Source organism: Notechis scutatus, chromosome 3 (assembly GCF_049901735.1).
Source record: "Notechis scutatus isolate UNSWTSFEM ecotype Mainland chromosome 3, rNotScu1.2, whole genome shotgun sequence".
Taxonomy (NCBI): domain Eukaryota; kingdom Metazoa; phylum Chordata; class Lepidosauria; order Squamata; family Elapidae; genus Notechis; species Notechis scutatus.
Genome location: NC_142011.1, coordinates 135,201,303 through 135,222,639, shown reverse-complemented (window position 1 = coordinate 135,222,639; position 21,337 = coordinate 135,201,303). Strand labels below are relative to the sequence as shown.

At 37.6% G+C, this 21,337-nt stretch overlaps 1 long non-coding RNA gene across 1 annotated transcript in view; it reads right to left on the bottom strand.

Annotated features, from left to right (window-relative positions):
• LOC148131400 (uncharacterized) overlaps positions 1-19,651 on the bottom strand; it is a 60,893-nt gene extending 41,242 nt beyond the window's left edge. The window contains exon 1 of the long non-coding RNA XR_015748361.1: positions 19,451-19,651. This is a non-coding gene — a long non-coding RNA (uncharacterized LOC148131400). The remainder of the gene's footprint in view (positions 1-19,450) is intronic.
• Between the last annotated feature and the right edge of the window lie 1,686 nt (positions 19,652-21,337).

Below are 21,337 nucleotides of genomic sequence, written 5' to 3'. Positions count from 1 at the left end.
GAGAGAGAGAGAGACCCTTTGTACTAGTCTTTCCTTAATTTTTTCCAAATAGAAATATATACCCATAAGGTATTAAACAAAGATGTTGTGATGTGAAAATAATTTTCTTCAGATGATGCCAATCAGTCACTTTTAGTTATGCTTTGCTATGTATTTTATCAAATCACTGGTTCTTCTCTTTCATTAAAAAAAATGAAATGAATATAGCAAACATGTTTATGTATGGCACTTTTCTAAAATGTTAATGCATTAATTTTTAACAAAGTGTATGAAAGCTGAACCCTCTTAATACAGAGAATTCATTCAATAACTTTTAAAAAAATATGTCCTACTTCAGAGAGAGTCAAATCTCTACTTCAATCTGATGGTGCGTGAATATATACATAATTTTCAACAGAAAATGACAATCCGAACAGCCATTGTAAGTAACTATTGCTTGTGTGATTAAAGTCAGCCTCTGAACATGAGTTTGCATGAACAAATATCTTCTTTAGTTCTCCTTAGGGATTTGTATAAACTCTTATTTTACTGGAGACAGCTTTTAGAGTCCTTGTCTATAGATTTATTAGAGCAAATCATTATAGAAAATAAGGGAAAAGACTACTACTTTTAATGGAGGAGACCTTGGTTTTGTACATTAAAGCTACTTTATTAAAACCAGCATGCAAATGATTTTTTTGAAGTCCATGCTGTGCAGAAATATACATTAGTTGGGACTCTTACATATGCAGTATTCTTGGGCATATTCTGGAAATGTTATTTATTTAAAACTTTTTAAGCTCTTTTGGAGACGCAGATTCTCTTCATTTGTATTTGATAAATATTGAAAAGAGGATTTTATCTGTTTGTTTATTTAGATTCATATCTTAATTGTAGATTAGATTCTTGAAATAATTAAATGGAATGTGGTATTCAACAGATGCATGGTAGGGTATACTGAAACTATACAAAGCTCATTTGTATCTGAACTTGTAAATTGAAATTAATGAAGTTAGAGGGAATGGCTAAACGAAGGAATAAATGCTGATATTTATTGAAAGAGGTCATTTTCAAAACACTGGCATTTTTTCCTCGATTAGTTAATTACGCATGTGAGAATATATATATATATATATATATATATATATATATATATATATATATATATATATATATATATATATATATATTCTTAAGTTTTCGTGGTACTTACATGTATGGCCTTCAGCTTTGTTCGGTATTTTCCCACGTCATAGTAGTGGTGCTTTTAAAGTTGTAGCACGTTTCAGCAGAATCTCATCTGCCATCATCAGGCTTTTGTATTGTGTTCGTCTGTGAGTTAGACTTTTGATAGAAAAGTCTAACTCACAGACGAACACAATACAAAAGCCTGATGATGGCAGATGAGATTCTGCTGAAACGTTGCTCAAAGCACCACTACTGACGTGGGAACTACCGAACAACTGAAGGCCATATATATATATACTTTTAATGGAATATATATATATATATATATATATATATATATATATATATATATATATATATATATATATATATATATATATTTTCTGAGGTTCTCGGTATTTGTATGTGGATCTTTGGTTATTCGGTTTTCTCGCGAAGATTCAAAGTATCTAGGCAAGTTTGGCGAGCCCACTCGCCATCTTCAGGCTGGGCTGGCTTAGTGCCAGTGCTTGCACTGGCACTAAGCCAAGCACCAGCCTGAAGATGGCAGTGGGACTCTAAGCTGCCATATTCTACTATAATGGATCCAATATATATATATATATATATATATATATATATATATATATATATATATATATATATATATATATATGGATCTTTGGTTATTCGGGTTTTCTCCCGCGTAAGATTGGAAGTATCTAGGCAACGTTTCGATGAAGTCTCATTCATCATCTTCAGGCTTCTGTCTTCAGCTCTGTGCTTCTCAGAGTGATGTGAGCTTGCAGCTGCTTCTTCCTTTTAACTGCTAGTGGGGGGTGACTTGATTGGGTGGGGGCTTGGCTGTGTTCTGATTGGGTGGGGTGTGTTCTCATTGGTTGGGGGTTTGGCTGTGTTCTGATTGGTTGGGGGTTGGCCATGTTCTGATTGGCTGGAGGTGTGTTCTGTTCAGGTGGGGGCTTGGTTGTGCTCAGGTTGGTCTTAGTTACTGGGGGATTTGAGCTGGTGAGCTGTGATCTTGCTGTTTGGCTTCGAGTTCGTGGTCGTGCTGCATCTTCATGGTGGGGGTCAGTTCGCTTCATGTGTGGCTCAGGGGGTTTGAAGTGGGTAGTGATGCAGCTGCAGTGCGGCTTCTGGTCTGTGGTCGTGTCTCATCTTCTGTGTGGGTGTGAGTCTGCTTTTTACGTGGAAGTGTGGTGGTGGCATCTTGTGTGGCCCTCGTGGGTGTGGGTCTGGTGTCATTCATCATGTTAGGTACTCGTCTGTTCATGAGGGCGGGTTTCCAAATGGCTGGTAAGCGGGAGGTGTCATCTCTTTTATTCATGCTGTGTGGGCGTTTTCTATCTCTATGGCTTCTCTGATTATTCTGTTGTTGAAGTGTTCGGTTTTGGCGATAGTTCTGGTATTTTTAAAGTCAATCTCATGTCCTGTGGCTTTGAGGTGTTGGACCAGGGAAGAGGTCGGTTCTTCTTTTTTGATTGAGTTCTTATGTTCTTCAACGCGTGCACTTATTCTCCTATTAGTTTGTCCAATGTATGTGGTGGGGCAGGCAGTGCAAGGGATTTCGGATACTCCTTGGTTTTCTAACTCGATTTTGTCTTTAGGGTTTCTTAGGATGGTGGATATTTTTCTGTTTGTGCAGAATGCTGTTTTAATGTTGTGTTTTTGGAGGATCTTGCTGATTTTGTCTGTAGTGCCTTATATATATGGGAGGAGGGCTTTGCAGTTCTCTTGTTCTCTGTCTTGGATTTTGGTTGGGGTTTCTTTTTGGATTAGGTGGGTAATCTTCTTTCTTTGGAATCCATTGGCTGTTAGTACATTGGTGAGAGTGTTTAGTTCGGTTTTTAGGTGTTGTTCATCAGCTAAGCATTTTGTTCTGGAGATGAGTGTCTAAGCTACGGAATTGATCTGTGCTGGGTGGTGGTGTGAGAGTGCATGTAGATAGCGGTTTGTATGTGTTTTCTTCTGGTAGATGGTGTGTCCTAGGGAGCCATTGGGTTTTTTGTACACCAAGACATCCAGGAAGGGAAGTTGATTGTTAGCTTCTGTTTCCATGGTGAATTGTATTTTGGGGTGTAGGCTGTTGAGGTGTGTGAGGAAGTTGTTCAGTTTTTCTTTCCCGTGTGGCCAGATTATGAAGGTGTCATCTACGTATCTGAGCCAGAGTTTGGGTTTGTGATCATATTTTTCTAGAGCTTGTGTTTCAAAGTGTTCCATGTAGAGGTTTGCGATGACAGGTGAGAGGGGTGATCCCATGGGTGCTCCTTCTATTTGTTTGTATATATATATATTTATATTTTATATATATTTATATTTATATTATATATATATTTTCTTAAGTTTTCGCGGGTACTTACATGTATGGCCTTCAGCTTTGTTCGGGTATTTTCCCACGTCATTATAGTTGTGCTTTTAAAGTTGTAGCAACGTTTCAGCAGAATCTCATCTGCCATCATCAGGCTTCTGTATTGTGTCCGTCTGTGAGTCAGACTTTTACAGTGGTTTCAGATTTAAATTTGGGGCAGCCTATTGCTGTCCCAGAATGGTTTTTTCTTCATTCTGATTGGTTGGGAGTCTTGGTCTGTGTTTATTGGTCTTGGAGTTTGCTGTGTTCTGCTTGATTGGTGTCTCTAATATCTTCTGTCTGTTTTTTTGGCTCTTTTTGTATCTTGATTGGCTGGCAGCATTGTGTTACTTTATTGGAGGCCTTTAGTGCAGCTTGGCTTCGGGTAAATGGACGGCTATCATTAGTTAGGAAGCTGGGTTTCATCTGGGTGCCTGGTTGGGATGTGTTTGAGCTGGAGGTATCAGGGGGGATCTGTTTGTGCCCAGGTGTTTGCCTGGCTTGTGGTGTGGAGATTTTTTTGTTTGTGAGTGCAGGCTTCCAAATGATTGACAGCCTGGTGGAATCATCTCTTCTGTTCATGCTTTCTGGTCTTTTTTCAATCTCTATGGCTTCTCTGATGATTCTGTGGCTGGAATTTTCTATAGTGGCTAGGGTTTTGGTGCCACTGAAGTTGATGCTATGACCTGTAGCTTCCATGTGTTGGACTAGTGAGGAAGTGTGTTCCAGCTTTTTGACTGCATTTTTGTGTTCATCCAGGCGGGTACTTATTCTTCTATTGGTCTGTCCAATGTATGTGGCCGGGCATGATGCACAGGGGACTTCGTATATGCCTTGGTTTTCCAGGTCAATTTTGTCTTTGGGGTTTCTGAGGATGGCTGCTATTTTTCTGTCTGTTTTGAAGGCAGTCTTGATGTGGTGTCTGTATAGTATCTTACTAATTTTGTCTGTAGTGCCTCTTATGTAGGGCAGGACAGCTGTTCCATGGGTCTGTTCATCTTCTGGGTCTCTATTATGTCTCAGTGTGTTTTTGTGGATCAAGTTGGTGATTTTGCTTTTGTGGAAGCCGTTGGCTGTCAATATTTTAGTCAGGGTGCATAGTTCAGTCTTAATGTGTGTCTTGTCTGCCAGGCGTTTGGTTCTAGTAATTAGTGTTTTAGCCACGGAGTTTATCTGTGCTGGGTGGTGGTGGGATTGGGCGTTGAGGTAGCGGTTGGTGTGTGTTTTCTTCTGGTATATGGTGTGTCCTAGTGTGCCATCTGTTTTTTGTAGATTAGTACATCTAGGAATGGTAGTTGTTTGTTTGTTTCTGTTTCCATGGTGAACTTGATTTTGGGGTGTGCGCTGTTTAGGTGTGTTAGGAAATTGTTTAGGTTTTCTTGTCCATGGGGCCAAATCACGAATGTGTCATCGATGTATCTTAACCATAGTTTGGGTTTGAGGATGGCATTGGCCAGGGCTCTGGATTCGAATTCTTCCATGAACAGGTTTGCAATGACAGGTGACAGTGGTGATCCCATGGGGGCTCCTTCTATTTGTTTGTATCTTTGTCCTTTGTATATGAAATATGTGTTGGTTAAGCAGTGTTCTGTTAGTTCCATGAGGTGTTTAGCTGGTTGGTATTTATTTTTGATGATTTCAAGGGTCTCTTTTATCGGGACTTGAGTGAATAGTGAAACCACGTCAAAACTTACAAGCAGATCTTCTTGCTCCACGTGTAGATCTTTGATCATTTCCAAGAAGTGGTATGAGTTTTGTACATGAGAAGCTGCTGTTTCAGCATGGGGCTGTAGCTCTTTTGCTAGGTGTTTAGCTAGGTTTTGTAGTGGTGCTCCTCTGGAGCTGACTATGGGTCTGAGAGGTATGCCTTCTTTGTGTATTTTTGGGAGGCCGTATAGTTTGGGGCATCTGGAAGATTTCTCTCTGGGTATGATCGTGTGTTGGATGTCTTTGCTTATGTGGCTGGTTATAATTTTCTTCTTGGTTAATTTTTCCAGATATGTGGTTGGGTCTGTGTTTATGGGTTTGTATGTGGAGTCTTGAAGTAGGTCTGTCAATTTTGTTTCATAGTCTTTTCTGTCCATTACTACAGTGGCATTCCCTTTATCTGCTGGGAGGATGATTATGCTGCTGTCTCTTTTCAGGGTTTGTAGCGCTTTAATTTCATTTTGCTGTAAGTTGCTTTTTGGTGGTTTGCTTGTGCATAGGATGTTGGTGACTTGGTGTCTTATTTTATCAGCTTCATCTGTATTTAATTTAGTTAGGCTGGATTCTACTGCACATATGATGGATTCTGTGGGGATTTTTTGGGGTGCTATAGCATAGTTGAATCCTTTGGTTAGGACTTCTGTTTCTGTTTTGGTGAGTTCTCTGTTGGAAACATTGTACACCAAATGTTTCAGGTGTTGTTGTGAGTTGTTGGGGGTTTTCTTGTCATGTTCTAATTTCTTTAATTTTTTTAAGAGCTTTGCCTGTTTGTAAGTGCTTGAAGATTCAGCTCTCCAAGTTGTGAGTTGTTTTATCTTGTCCCAAAGTAGAGGGTGGATTTTGCTGCTCAATTCCAGGTGTAGTGCTAGCAAATCTTTGTTTAACTGATCTAATTGGAATCTCTTACTGTGGAGCTCGTTCCTTAGTAGAGCCATTTCAGTTCTTTTCAGGATACGTTTAGTGGCTGCTGTGCTTTGATGAAATTTTAATTTGAAGCAGGTTGGTGTAGTATTGTTATCTCTGCAGCTGCGTAGGAATTGGAGGTCACATAGTATTCCTGCTCTTTTAATTTCCAGTTTCTCGTAGGTTTTGATCTGGCTGTTTAATCCCTCCCCGTAGAGGTTTGATATTTGTTTTCTTAAGTTTTCGCGGGTACTTACATGTATGGCCTTCAGTTTTGTTCGGGTATTTTCCCACGTCATTATAGTTGTGCTTTTAAAGTTGTAGCAACGTTTCAGCAATTTTGTCTTTGGGGTCAACAAAATTGACCTGGAAAACCAAGGCATATACGAAGTCCCCTGTGCATCATGCCCGGCCACATACATTGGACAGACCAATAGAAGAATAAGCACCCGCCTGGATGAACACAAAAATGCAGTCAAAAAGCTGGAACACACTTCCTCACTAGTCCAACACATGGAAGCCACAGGTCATAGCATCAACTTCAATGGCACCAAAACCCTAGCCACTATAGAAAATTCCAGCCACAGAATCATCAGAGAAGCCATAGAGATTGAAAAAAGACCAGAAAGCATAAACAGAAGAGATGATTCCACCAGGCTGTCAATCATTTGGAAGCCTGCACTCACAAACAAAAAAATCTCCACACCACAAGCCAGGCAAACACCTGGGCACAAACAGATCCCCCCTGATACCTCCAGCTCAAACACATCCCAACCAGGCACCCAGATGAAACCCAGCTTCCTAACTAATGATAGCCGTCCATTTACCCGAAGCCAAGCTGCACTAAAGACCTCCAATAAAGTAACACAATGCTGCCAGCCAATCAAGATACAAAAAGAGCCAAAAAACAGACAGAAGATATTAGAGACACCAATCAAGCAGAACACAGCAAACTCCGAGACCAATAAACACAGACCAAGACTCCCAACCAATCAGGATAAAGAAAAAACCATTCTGGCACAGCAATAGGCTGCCCCAAATTTAAATCTGAAACCACTGTAAAAGTCTGACTCACAGACGGACACAATACAGAAGCCTGATGATGGCAGATGAGATTCTGCTGAAACGTTGCTACAACTTTAAAAGCACAACTATAATGACGTGGGAAAATACCCGAACAAAGCTGAAGGCCATACATATATATATAAAGTTTAAAGTTCATGATATTCAGTTCGGTCTCTTATGTCTTGAAGAAAAGCAATATATATTGCTTTTCTTCAAGACATAAGAGACCGAACTGAATATCATGAACTTTAAAATTTCACTCCTTTCTTTTTTGGACTCTTTCTTTTAGGAAATTATGTTAAGATAACTTACAATTTACATAATAAAAACAAAAATGGGTCAACACAGTGATAACTCCAATGTAAATATGATACAATGCATTTAATAAAAAATGTTTATGTTAAGTTTACAATCAAAAAACTTTTATGTGTAATTCATCTATTTCTCCTCAATAAAATACCAAGTTATATTTTTAAGATTGAAATTGTACAATTAATACAGGAAAAAACATAAAATAACAAAAAAACACCCACCAGTAAAAGTATCAACCCAAAGTGAAATACAAATAAACGAGAAGTTATTTTTTTTTTAACCAAAGTAGAGGAAGTTGCCAGTGACATCTACCCGACCCATTAGAACCTCAAGGGTGGGACCCGCAGCATTCCCTGTCTCCTCGCTCTAATGGGTCGGGTAGATGTCACTGGCAAGAGATGTTTCCTCAGATAACCCAGACCCAAGCCATGAAGGGCTTTAAAGGCGACAACCAGCATCTTGAATTGCACCCAGAAGCAAATTGGCAGCCAATGCAGCTCCTGCAGGAGAGGCGATACATATGCACACCGGGGTCTACATAAAACCATGAGGGCCGCTGCATTTTGCACCAACTGGAGCTTCCGGATGCTCTTCAGTGGCAACACCATGTAGAGCACGTTGCAATAATCAAGACGGGAAGTGACCAGGGCATGAGTGACTGTGAGTAGAGACCGCTGATCAAGGAAAGGGCGTAACTGGTGCACAACCTGCAGTTGCACAAAGGCCCTCCTGGCCATGACCACCAAATGCTCTTCAAACAGGAGTCGTGAGTCCAGGAGAACCCAGATTACGCACAGGGTCTGTTTGGGGTAGTGCCACCCCATCCAAGACTAAAGGTGGTAATTCTCCTTGAACCAATGAACCCCAGATCCAGAGCCATTCAGTCTTGCATGGGTTTAGTTTCAACCCATTGCTCCCCATCCAGCCCCTAACAGCCTCCAGGCATTGCGAGAGGGAGGACACAGCAACACTTAACTCACCATGGGCTGAGACATACAGCTGAGTATCATCAGCATATTGGTGATACCTCAGTCCATGGTGACGGATGATCTCACCCAGTGGCTTCATATAAATGTTGAACAGGAACAGAGAGAGTACCGAGCCCTGCAGAACCCCGTAAAGCAATGAGCAAGGGTTAGATCTCTCCCCTCCTGTCAACACTGACTGAGAGTGGCTGCAGAGGAAGGAAGTGAACCAAGACAGCACAAGGCCTCCCACTCCCATCCCCTGAAGCCGTCTCAGGAGAATCCCATGGTCAATGGTATCAAAAACCGCTAAGAGGTCAAGTAGAGCAAGAATGGATGCACTACTCCCATCCTGCTCCATCCAGAGATCATCCAAAAGTGCAACCAATGCTGTTTCTGTCCCAAATCCAGGCCTGAATCCTGACTGGTAGGGGTCGAGATAATCCGTTTCATCCAGAAATCTCCGGAGTTGCCGCACGACCACCTTCTCAACAACCTTCCCCAAAAAGGGAAGATTGGAGACAGGTTGGAAATTATCCAACCGGATGGAGTCCAGCGATGGCTTCTTAAGAAGAGGGCAGACCACAGCCTCCTTAAAGTGCTGGGGCACTGTCCCCTTCTGTAGAGAAGCATTAAGTCCACTTGCCTGTCACCTCCTGGGAAGCTTTCACAGGCCAGGAGGGACATGGGTCTAAAATACAGGTGCACATACTCCCTAGGATCCTGTCCACTTCCTCAGGAGCAAAAAATAAATAAAAAATTGTGTATATTTTCCATAAACTGTAATACATAAAATTGTAGTTTTACTTGCATTTTTCAGTAAAGATTTTGCAAGCAATTTTTGTTCATCCAATGAGTAGATGAACAATTTTGCAGATTGTGGGGAAAAAATAGTCCAAATATATTTCTAAGTATATTTTTTTACTTGTAAATTGTAAACAGTTAAAAAAAACTGTTAACAACATTAAAGTTACTAACAGTTGGAGAAACATAAATTGAGCATATTCACATTAATATGTGAACCAAGTTAATTTTTCTTCCACCTTGACATTTTAAACATCCTCAGCATAAGTATTCTTTGTTTATCTGAGAAGATCATTTCAACAATAGGACTCTATCACCCTATCCCATTGCTCATACTTCTTCGTGACTAACAAAAGACACATAGCATCTGAAGAACTACTCCTGAAAGTAACCTGAACACATTCAATGTGAGATATATTTATTGCAGAATTTTGTTTCTTTTGTTGCTGTTAGTGTTGTTAAAAAAGGTTACAGAATCCAGTAGAATTGGGACAATATTAATGTATGCAGCTCCATATGGTTATCTATCTATCTATCTATCTATCTATCTATCTATCTATCTATCTATCTATCTATCTATCTATCTATCTATCTATCTTTGTGTGTGTGTGTGTGTGTTTATATATACCGTGTTTCTCATATAATAAGGCCGGGTCTTTTTTTTTTTTTGAGCCCTGAAAAAATGGCTAGGCCGTCTTTTCGGGGGTGACTTAATTCCCCCCACTTGCATCTTCGGGCGGGCAGGCGGTGACGGCTTGGATGTTGACCTCAGCATTGGTGGGGCACTTTGTATCGGGGTCAATGCAGGGATCACCATATCTGGGTGTGCATATATATATATATAAAATGTGAAAATTAGAAATTGGAACTGGGGAAGCCATATCAAATCAATTATGGGACCAATGGCTGGCTCTTCAAGCCTCTTGTATTTGTGGTTGTTTCAAATGAATAGCATTTGATGGGCATCATTTTATATGTTATTCCCTCTGTTGTACTGTACCCAAGAAAGATGATATATGTTATGATGACCTCATCTGAAACTGTTCCATTTCTAAACTTAGCAAGGAAGAGGCAAAGTCAAACAAAGGTTTTTGTACACCAAATGGATCTCTTGTTGCAGGTAGGCAAATGTGAATCTTACTTCTGCAAAGTTGAAATAACTCTCTGGGTTTTAATTTACATAATAATGGCATGCCTTGAGCCATCTTGTTCTATAATTCTAGTAAGAATAATCTGAAGTGAGATAAATGTGAAGTGAAGCCATTATAAAGCAACTTAATCATGCCATATCATACGATTATTTTAAGAATAAAGGGAAGATAAGCTAATAACTTCATATAATGACAGTTGCTGAATAGATGCATATTTCAATTCATCAGAACAAGAATGTAATTAATCTCCATGATGACAGGTGGATTTTGAATAAGCTAAACAAAATGCTGGTTTTTTAAAAGGTTAATTTGCTCAAATGAGCTGTCCTTTCACAATACTCAGGAAAAAAAGGGGGGGGAAATCCATATCCTTTAACATAAGTTTATGATCTAGGATTATCTTTTCTTCTCCAATATACATTCCAAATGTTTTGGGGCTAGAAAAAAAGGAGCGGTCTCTGATCATATATCCATGAACATGTGTCTCATATGGGAAATATTTAGCATGATTGTAAAAGTAAGATGAGAGAATTGAAAAATCATGTTGAACCCAAGACTTTATAAGACAGAGCAGCATATTGCCTCCCTTTATCAAATCAAAATGTATATTTGCCAAAAGCTACCCAAGTTATTTAAAGTATTTCTCCATCTTTGGCAAAAAGCAGATAGAGTAATTACAAATGAATGAATGAACCTTTTACTGCTCTTTCATAAGACACAATGAAATAGCTAACGAGACCATTTTCTGCTCAATAATGGGGATGATCATTTGGAGGATGACAAGGCAAATCCAATAAAAAACTGAGGTTGAAAAGTATTATGAAACTAATTGGATGGGACTCTGGATTATCTTTGAAGAATTCTGACCTAAACTGATTTGATTGGCTTTTATACAACCCATACTCACCCTTCCTTCCTCCTTCTCTCCCTCCCTCCTAAATGTTTATGTACCTACTCAGAAAAATACATAAAGACATTCTTATGGCTCAGATACCTCCACATTTAAAAATGCGATCTTTAAAGGAAACATTAATTTTGTAATATGGTAGAGTATTGTGGATTTTTATTTTTTTCTGCTTCTTTCCTGTCATTATCAGACAGAATGGAAATAATTGGAAAACATATGTAAATAATTGGAATCATCCCCATCTTCAAAAAGGGAGACCCAAGCCTAGTTGAAAACTACAGGCCAATCTCCTTATGCTGCGTCACCTGTAAAGTCATGGAATCAATTATTAACCAATCCATCATCCTTCACTTAGAGACAAATAACCTACTCTCAATAAACAATTTGGTTTCAGGAAAAACTATCCTGTAATCTGCAACTCTTACACTGCAAAAACATATGGACGACACAACTCGACCAGGGCACAACAATAGACGCATAATCTACATAGACTTCTGTAAAGCCTTTGATTCAGTGGTACACGACAAACTACTCCTAAAAATAAAATCCTATGGTATCTCTGGACAACTGAATAACTGGATAGAAGCATTCCTGTCAAACAGACAACAAATGGTCAAAATCGGGAACGTCCTATCAAATTCAGTACCTGTCAATAGTGGTGTTCCCCAAGGCAGTGTTCTAGGACCAACTCACTTCATACTCTACATAAACGACCTCTGTGATCATATTAAGAGCAATTGCTTCTCTTCGCTGATGATGTAAAGCTGTTCAATACCACAGACAATACTGCTACCCTACAAAAAGATCTTGACTATGTATCCGAATGGTCAAACAAATGGCAACTTCAAATCTCAACAAATAAATGCTCTGTCTTACATATTGGCAAAAAAATCAGAAAATAAAATACAAGCTGAATAGTCAAGATCTTGTTGATGACCCAAGCTCTGTAAAGGACCTTGGAATACTCACCTCTAATGATCTAAGTGCTAGAGCACACTGCAACTACATAGCCAAAAAGGCATTAAGAGTTGTTAACCTAATCCACGTAGCTTTTTCTCTGGTAATATCACACTACTAACCAGAGCATACAAAACATTTGCTAGACCAATACTCGAATACAGTTCATCAGTCTGGAATCCACACTACGTATCTGATATTAGCACAATTGAGAAAGTCCAGAAATATTTCACAAGAAGAGTTCTCCACTCCTCTACTCGCTGTAGAATACCTTATAAACATTTGCCACCAGACTTGAAATTCTAGAACTAGAAAACCTTGAATTAACTTAAGCATGCAATCTTTAAATGAAACTTCAGCTTCAAATTTTGTAAACCGCACCAAACTTATTGCAGGAAATAGACTTCCCAGCAATAGATTGTGGAATACTCTACCCGACTCTGTAGTTTCTTCCTTTTTAACCTTAGACTCGACTATTGACCTCACCCCTTTCCTGTCTGTATTATCAATGTGCCTACCGTCCCTGTCACTATTGTTTTTATTTTTTTCTGCTTCTTTCCTGTCATTATCAGACAGAATTGATAATTATTGGAAAACATATGTAAATAATTGGAATCATAGGCAATAAGACTGCCAGATCTGGATTGCAAAATCCAGTAAACTACAAAAACCAACAAAGGCCATGAGCTTTCTCGCTTTACTTCTATGGCACTGTCATAAGGAATTTTGCAGTTCAAATCTGGTACACAGGCTGGTACAGTCCAGATCAAGCATATGGTACAAACTAATGGCCCATCTCTTAAACTGAGTGATCTTTGTTTATTGGCTATAAAAATGACATTGCATCAACCTTTCTCACTACCTTTGTCTGCTTTACAATCCATGCATACAATGTTTTTCTTTTTTAAAGCCTGTTAATTATGCTGACTTTCCTCCCATTTTTCCTTTTCCTTTCTTTTTTTCCTTTCTCACAAGCTCATGTCCCTTGTGGCAGGTTACCAAGGAAAAAGCAAAAATGGGTAGGTCTACAGCTTCAGCTCTTTAATAGCCTATCCTATAATTGATCTGGACAGAAAGGAATGAAAGTGCAAGAATTCAGAGACAAACAATATCCAATGTCTTGGCTACATCTGAGGGATAAAAGCTGATCTGGAAAAGGCGTGAGGTAGTTGTACAAAAAGTCCTCTGCAACTTAGCAGCTGTGATTCTCTTAGCCACAAGGTCATAAAGGGAAAACTATACAGTCGTATTCATAGTAAAGGGAAATGATGGGGAGAAATTCTAGGAAAGGCAAACAGTGCTATCTATGAAACAATATTTAAAGCTGTTTTCATCAGCATATATTGAACACAAGTAATGAAAGGAAATCTACACAAAGCATTAAGAATTTTAGCAAAGGTGCTATCTACTATAATTACCAGCTATAACTGTATAATATTCAAGTTAATTGCACTATACTATTCATGTTTTTTTCATCTCTTTTTCCAAAGTATGCTTCATTTGATCTCAAAACCTTGAGATGAATGTCTCAAACAGTAATCATATTGCTTTCCGTTTTTCCCTTCTTAATGTTTTGGTCATCAAAAGAAGGGGTATTTGCTTGCTATTTAAGCCTCAGGAGCAGACAGAATAATAAGAATTACCGTACATTCATGCTAGCAATTTCTCTAGTCTTTATGCCAGACTGAGACAATTGAATTCTCTGTTAATTAAGACTTAAATAAAATTGTTCTTACCTGATATTGATACCAAATACCCCCTCCCCGAGAGTAACAGCAGCAAGACATCTGGTAGATGTCAATAACCATAACCCTATTTGCAAAGTTTCCTTTTTTCTTCTTTAGTGTTTTCAGTAAAACAATATAGGTTTCATGATTTGTTACTAGTAGTTACTAGTAGAATAGTGCTTCATCCAATTGAGTGTAAATGCTTTGCAGGGCTCAGACTGTTTTTCAAACAAAATGTGCCATTAATATACATATAAATGTCTTTGCATATGAACATTAAGAATGACGGTTAGCTTAACTTGCATTTATCTGATAATGTGCCTTCAGGTAGATGTTAGCTGTTAGCAACAATATAAATACAATAGACTTTTCCTATAACAATCCATCTGTAACTGCTCCAGAATTTCCATTGGTTCACTACTCATTGCCAGTATACCTAAGTTTGATTTTTTTTGTTACACGATGATACTCTTCTCTTTTCTTCAATCATCCCCATCATTCCAGCCCTCTGCAGAAAACTACATCTTCTACATAATGTGTCTGATGTATCAAAGGATAATTTAAGTATGGACATTTGTGCCTTGAGTGAGAACTCTGGGTTGACTGATTTGATGATCTGATTTGTTTCGTTTTTCCTCTGCCCATGGTATTCTCAAAGGTCTTTTCTAATTCTTCTTCTTCAAACTCCAACTTTTACTTCTATTGAGTGTCATGAGAAATATCATTGCTTGCATTCTTCTAATCTTAGTACTCCTTATTTAGAGACTGCCTTATTTAATCAATCAATGTATTTACAGTGGTGATGAGAAAGTAACTTTGCAACCTTTCCTTATATTTATTACTTTTGCAATCCAGTAAAGCAAAGGGAAGCTGGAATAAGATCATAGGAAGGGTCACAGTTTCATGTAGCAACTATTTCACTGAACCAGGTTGCCAATCCAAGTTTTTGTCTCTGAACAAGGATTACCTATACATTACCTAATGGAATATCTTTTCTGAGTCATTCATTTGCTCTATCAAGTGTTAGTCTTCAGTGTCTTTCTTGACTAATTGTTCCTTTATGATTCATGGTTAATCAAAAGCTATCTACGTTGTCAGTTCTGAAGCTCATTGTTGTACATGTTATCATTAGTCTAGGCTGTTTATATTTAATTTACTTCCATTTTTCACTGTGATTTTTATTGTTAGAATTTGCAGATCCTTTTATTTGGATTGTCAGAATAGTGTCATCAACATAGGGCAGGGTACTGCTGTTTTTGCTACCATGAGAAATTAAGGATAGCCTTGTTTAGTATTGAGATTGTAGATTGACCTTTCCAGGATGTTCCTACTGTTTTGTTAAATCTTTTCTGATTCTTCTGTTGATATTTTTTGGAAGATTTCCGTTGTTTTTCATGCCTGTTTTCATCCTCAATGTCTGTACAGATGTTGTGATGTTACTTTGTGGAACTCTTACTTTTAAGTTCTTTCCTGAAATGTTTCTCTTTGTGAGTTTTGGCTTTTCTTCTCTTCTAGGAAATGCCCATAGTTTATTCTAAATATCAGATTGCTTTGTTCTGTTATTTCATCCTCACATTTATCTGTAATGGCTTAAGTTCATTCCATAATTCCTCTGATATTCTCTGATATTCAGAACTTCAAAGCAATTCCTAACCTCGCTGTTGAAAATGGTGGGTAGATCCTCAAGATCGTATTTATGGAAACTGACCCCCCCTCCTTCTTGTAATCTGTTCTATATTCAGCATGAACTATATTGACTATAATAGATAACAGATAATCAGAGTTGGAAGGAACCTTATAGGTCATCTAGTCCAATCCCCCACCCAAGCGGGAGACCTTACACCATTTCTGACAAATGGCAGTCCAATCTCTTCTTGAAAGTCTCAAGTGATGGTGCTCCCACAACTTCTGAGGGCAAGGTGTTCCATTGGTTGATTGTTCTCACTGTCAGAAAGTTTCTCCTTATTTCCAGGTTAAATCTCTCCTTGTTCAGTTGCCATCCATTATTCCTTGCCTGGCCTACAGGTGCTTTAGAAAATAGCTTGACCTCTTCCTCCCTGTGGCAGCCCCTCAAATATTGGAAGACTGATATCATGTCTCCCCTGGTCCTTCTCTATGTAGCACAACTGACCTCCTCCAATTCCTTTTGGCAATAATGCAGTAAATTTCATTCTTATTTAGTCCATCTGTTGATATCCATGTATAGAGGCATGTCTTTGATTGTTTGGAAACAAGAGTTAGCTATAAAGAAATCACTGCAGTAACAAAAATTGATAAGCCATTCTCCTGCTTCATTTCAATTACCTAAGCCATATAATTCAAATATATTTTCTTCTTTAATATTTCCAACTTTGGTGTTCCAATCTGCAATTAGAATTGCATGTTCCTTCAATGTTGAATTTAACTTGATTATAAAGCTCATTAACCTCTCCTTATTCTATACTGGTGGTTGGAGCATAAACTTGGATGACTAGAAGTTTAATTGATAATTTCGTCATTGATTGCATTTTACTGTTTTTGCAATACCCTTCCTAACTATAAAAGCAACTATAAAAGCAATTTCTCCATTTTCATGTCCTGTGCAATAAATAGAGTTACCTTATGACTGAACATCCAGTTCATCTCAAATCACTGATGCATAAGATAAACTGTCAAATTGTAGTTGTTTAATTTCATCTTTGGCTGAATTGAGCTTTCCCATGTTCATACATCTTATATTCCATTTCCTACTGCAATTTTGCCTTTGCAGCTTTGGATTTTCTTTCCCTCTATGGCAACATCAGCATCTAGATGTCCCAAAAGCTTTAATTTGGCCATGTCATAAACATAATTAGTTTATCAAAAGATCCTCAGCATTTCCTCAGTAGTATGTTGATTGCCGTCTGACCTGAAGGACCCTATCTTGTCAATCATTTTATATCTTTACCATATGGTTTTATTAGCAAATATACAGGATGTTTTCTCCTGAGCAAGTGAACTGCTGCCATTGGCATTGAACTTCCATCTCTAACATCTTCTAATATAAGTGCCTGCTTGCTTTAGCTGGGTGACTGGAATAACCTTCATACTTTGATCCTACTGGGAAGTTATAATATTTGCCATAACCTCTGGAAGTTCTTCAGTCATATTCCTTGGAATATCCCTGTGCCACAAGGAAGCCACAAAGCATTTCTTGAAGATAATGGTGATTAGCTTTGCTTAGCAAAATCATTTCTGCATATAGGCACTGCCAAAAATGTGCTATTAGGTACTTTATTGAATAAGCTACATAAATTCAGGCTGCCAACTTAAGTATACGTAAATAGAAATAAGCTCTGAATAAATCATTAACATTTACTTTGAAGTCAAAATTCTATCTTATGTTTAACTTCTAAGTTTGTGTTTTACACATACAGCACCCACCTCTTAATGCAAGCAGCAAGTTCCTCATGGAAGTGATTACAAGCAGCATTTACCCACTATTTTAGTGATTTCCAAAGCAGTGTTCATGTTAGTCTGTTCCAGTTTTAAGGAAAAATTATGTAGCTCTTACCACCTGCCCATCATTGCTAACTCCCAAGATGAAGTTGTTGCACTCTGTATGTTCACTAGCCTTCTTCAAGTCCAATTAGGCACCACGGCAGAGCCTTTTCAGGATTTCTTTTATATAGAATGATTCACTACAATATTACATTTTGAACTAGCAATTCCAAATAATGTGACTAAATATTATTACTTGCAATAAGTTGAACCAGGATTCACATATAGTCAAAGTGGCTATGTAAATGTACTCAGTCTGAAAGCAGTTACTTATATACTTAAACTTCTGTGCTACCCTGAGCCAGATCTGCTATTGTAACAGATAACTGGATTGTTATGGAATGGACTGGAAGTATTGGGAATAGATAAATCTATTGGGAACATATCATCTCTTGACAAACAAAATAGAGCCAACTACATAACACAGGACACTTTAAGTTATATGATTTTGGTAGGATGTTACTTCCTAATCTTTCTTGGCTAAGAGAATATATCAGTTCCCTATTGTGCCACACTCTTGTCCAAATATTTTCTTGACTGTAATGATCTTAACTCAGTATGTTTTATAACTTACATTTAATCTATTGTTCCAATATTCTCCTCACCCCCATGAAATACTATCTAATTGGAAAAAAGTTATAGTATGTTATACAGACTAAGTAAGGGCAGTTTTATTTATTTTTATTAGATTGTTTTATCCCACCTTTATTTTTTTTAAGTAACTCAAGATGGAGAGCATACCTAATGTTCCTTCCTCCTTCTATTTTTAATACAAAAATAACTTTGTGAGGTGAATTGGACTGAGGGAGATAAATTGTCCCAAAGCCATCCAATTGGCTTTCATGACTAAGATGGAAGTCACAGTTTCCTGATTTTTACACCAGCACTTTCACCACAACACCAGACACCTGAGTCTCTTTCTATTCATAGATTCCATTTTAAAAAGTTGCCAATAAAAATGCCAAGGATGAGATAGATAATAGTCCATGAAAGCTAATACATAATATATGTACCAATCTATGAGATGCTGCAACACTCATTCCAGACTTATAATTTCTGCAAATTAGAAGCCACCTTTTCCTAACATGTGAAGTACATGCAAGAGAGAATGTCTATGCAGTTAATATGGCACTTGACATTTTTAATGTTGATTCCTCTAATACAGAGGCCAACAACTTTCCAAACATCACATAATATAGCAAAATATAGTAACTTCACCTCTCAGGCATCAAATAAATGTCATGAGTTTTTGCATTCAAAATAATCTTGCAAGGACTCTAAAATTATACAGTACAAGCTGTGGTAGTTTTAAGAAGGTTTAAATTAATAGTTTTAGATGTGTTTATAGGTATTACAGATGCCTTGAATATCCAAGGAAAAGCTTGTCATCTAATTGATAGTGTTTGCTTTCCCTATTGAAACAGTATTTTTATTAAGTTGTTTTTATTCTCCAACTTTCTACCTCACTATCTGTTAAACTTTATGTACAAAATACCATTCGTCCTTGATTTTTTAAAACAACAAACTATGACATTTCTTGCATTACTTTTGGCTTGTAGATTGTCATCTTAACTTGGTAAAGCATATATTTAAATATTTTTATTCTCACATTTTAGGAACCTGAGTCCTGTATGCCAGCCTGATTTTGGTTAAAAAATATGGTTGTTTAATTTTTATGAGTGTCTATTATTATACAAAAATGCAAATAAAGTGAAAATGCTTAGTTTTTCTATCAAACAGGGACAAAAGTTCAGTATTTTGCTTTGAAAAGTAAGCAGGGTAGTACTCAAATATATCACAATAGATTACCATATATTAAAGCAAATTAAGAAATATACTTATCTGAAAAGGAGAAGGATTTAGAGCATTGTCCAGAATCTCAACTTTACTTAAAATCCTACCTAATTATTGAGAAAGCTTACTTTCAGTCATTTATGCTTTAATAACTTCTCAGTTGGATTGTTGAAATGCGCCGTAACTAAGAACTACCCTTAAAGATATTCCAGAAATTCAGCTTGTGTAGGTTGTTGCTCCCCAGTTCTGAGTGGCTAAATATATTTCTAAATGCATTGGATTTAACTGAACTACTGGGCCTAACATAAAATAATAGTGTTAGGTTTTAAAGTCAGAATTCTCTACTGCAGTGCCCTCTCTTTCTAAAATGAATTAGTTAATGAATTACTATGATACCGCCCCCCCCCTCCAATGGTTGATGTTGATGATAATAATTGCTGGAAGAATTTGATTTTTCTACAATTGTGTAGTGCTTTCTGTACCGGGCAATTCTTGTGCAAGTCATTAAGCATATAAAGCTGGACATCTTTCAGAACATGATCTGCCCTTAAGTTAGATGTTTTATTCTTGACCATGCATTATGACTGCATTGGTAAAGGGCAGGTCCTGGAGATTTCTCTGAGATTGCTCAAGCTCCCTGCCATTCAGTTTCTTCACCAGTCTGCCTGTAGTCACTACCTGTCTTTTCCCACCTGCTTTCTCCTTCCTTTTCCTCTTAAAGCAAAGCAGCAGCTGGGGTCTCCAGACTATCAAGTTTGCATTGGCTTTTTGTGCAGTTGCATAACATTGTTGGCTCATGTTCATTATTCAAGACACTTGGATAATTTTTACTAATGCCCAATAAGTCCACCACCACCACCACCACCCCCAGTTCTGGGGACATTCCTTATCTTATTTTGAATTTCAAACTTCTACAGCAGAAGAATAAATCAATCATCCCAGGTTTTAATCAGCCAACTTTCACACTTTTATGTGAGACCATTCACTCATCTTTAATTTTAAAGAAGCTCACTTCTGCAACATTCAGCTATAGCCAGGCATTTCTCACATTTTCATTGCAAATGAACTGTGCTTTAATAATAATTTGAACTGTCATCCTTCTCACAAAATTGAATTAATTTCAACTCGTTCAATAGAATCCAGATACCCAACCTTTTTACTTTATATATATTTCATTGATGTGTATGGGACGGTATGCAAGAGGCTCCCACTATGAAAATATGTGTGATTGATGATTTTGTATATTCTACCATTTTTCCATAAGGATTTTAAAATCCAATATTTGATTGCTATGGAAGGATATATCTATTTTCAATTGCACACAGTTATTTGTACAGCCCCTTGAAGTTTTGCAGTCATATTATCAAGGACATTTTCAAAACAGTTTCCAGGAAGCAGATGGTAAATCATTGCAAATGGTGTCAGAATATTGCTTTCTGAAGGAAAATCCATACTCTGGTTCTAGAATAAGATTTGTGTTTCAATCTATTTTATAAATTTCCTCCTTTCCTCAACAATAATTTCTTGCTCCACATACATTGCAAACCCATCTATATTCTCCCCATTTTCTTGTGCAGTTCCCTACGAATGAATTTTCAGAAATGTGGCACAGCATGCTATATAATGTTGGGTAGCCTGAACTTATACAAGTTTTAAATGTTTCCGTGAGATTACAAGGGTCCCATACATGGGAAGCTGACAAAATGAGTTAGGTAGTAGTTAAATTATATCTCAGTGAAACAGTGAAGATGACAGTGGCACTGTCTAATTCTAATTATTTGAATTTTGTTGCTAGCTGTTGTCTTTCTTACAATTATTATAATTGTTAACAAGGCAGGGGTGTCAAAACAAATTTTATTTAAGCTTCCCATTTCACTAATTTTTAAGAGGCCCAAAGAAATCACATATTTTCCCAGTCAGGATGGGGAAATATACAGATTTTGGATGGAAGCAGAGTGTTTGAGTATTTAAATTTGATGGCATATACACAGTGTGCCTCTGTCTCTTTCCCTCAA